The sequence below is a fragment of the Egretta garzetta genome, unplaced genomic scaffold, assembly GCF_000687185.1.
Source record: "Egretta garzetta isolate BGI_Z169 unplaced genomic scaffold, ASM68718v1 scaffold425, whole genome shotgun sequence".
NCBI lineage: Eukaryota > Metazoa > Chordata > Aves > Pelecaniformes > Ardeidae > Egretta > Egretta garzetta.
The window spans coordinates 1,161,243-1,162,703 of record NW_009259796.1 but is presented as its reverse complement, the minus strand read 5'-3'; the positions used below and the strand labels follow the sequence as shown (position 1 = coordinate 1,162,703).

Below are 1,461 nucleotides of genomic sequence, written 5' to 3'. Positions count from 1 at the left end.
TGGGGTGCATTAAGAGGAGTGTGGCCAGCAGGTCGAGGGAGGTTATCCTCCCCCTCTACTCTGCCCTGGTGAGACCCCACCTAGAGTACTGTGTCCAGCTCTGGGCTCCCCAGTTCAAGAAAGATGAGGAACTCCTAGAGAGAGTCCAGAGAAGAGCAACTAGGATGATAAAGGGACTGGAGCATCTTCCCTATGAGGAAAGGCTGAGAGAGTTGGGCTTGTTCAGCCTGAGGAAGAGAAGACTGAGAGGGGACCTCATCAACACATACAAATATCTTAAGGGCGGAAGTCATGAGGACAGAGCCAGACTCTTTGCAGTGGTGCCCAGCGACAGGACAAGGGGCAATGGGTACAAACTGAGACATGAGAGGTTTCAGTTGAATATGAGGAAGAACTTTACTTTGAGGGTGACGGAGCACTGGACCAGGCTGCCCAGGGGGCTTGTGGAGTCTCCTTCTCTGGAGATATTCAAAGCCCACCTGGACGAAGTCCTGTGTAACATGCTCTAGGAGAACCTGCTTTAGCAGGGGGGTTGGACTAGGCGATCTCCCGAGGTCCCTTCCAACCCTTGTGATTCTGTGAAATTTACATTTTTATTTTATAACCTTATAAACTCACTATCAGATTTGTTAAATCTCATTCATTTACTATCAAATATTCCTCATTGATGATTACTATTAGGTTATTTTAAAAAATGTTCATATAGCACATTTTGCAGCATATTTCAAAAAAAGTTCAAAATAACCTCTTCCAGTATATTTAGCATTGCTTATTTCCCTGATTGGAAAACCAGTTACATACACAACCATAAGGCAGGACACCTAAACATCTTCAGGTACCATATAGAAAACATACACAGTCTTCCCATTCCCAGATAGGCCATTTAATTTTATTTTCCTGGAATGTTAGACTTGTTTCCCTCCCCACCTTAAGTCTAGTCACTCTGAGAGTGCACCTAAACTTGTCTTCCCTTAGGAGAAATACTGTGACATTACTTAAGGATTTGTTATTTATTTTCTTTACATGTTAGTATCCCATTTATTTGTAAGGCATTTCAGCAATTAGACTTAAGTTTGGTTTAAGTTTACTCGATCACAGATGTGTATATACTTTTTCCCAAGGCTACTAACTTGCCGTTTGGAAGGATCTTTTTTCCCCTCCCTTCCTCTGGTCCTCACCCACAGCCCCTTCCCACAGTCTTGGAACACTCTAGGTAGAATGAATCTCCCACGTACAAAGGCTCCCATCCAGACATGCTTTCATCTGTGCAAGGAAATAACCCTTTTTGGCAGCAAACCCCTACCTGCTCCACAGTTACTTACCGACACCACATCCTCAGGCGTTTCCAGCCCTCAGGAGGCCAAACCAGCAGCACTTAGCGGTGGCCCCTCCCGGGCCGCTACCTGGCGGCGTTAATGGGCGACCCCCGCCCTTCCTCGGCACGGTGCTGCGAGCCCCGCC

The 1,461-nt window shown here is 46.3% G+C and overlaps 1 protein-coding gene across 1 annotated transcript in view; it reads right to left on the bottom strand.

Moving 5' to 3' along the window:
* Positions 1 to 1,461, bottom strand: part of FBXO36 (F-box protein 36) — a 33,410-nt gene that overhangs the window by 31,360 nt on the left and 589 nt on the right. The gene's annotated exons all lie outside the window — the stretch shown is intronic.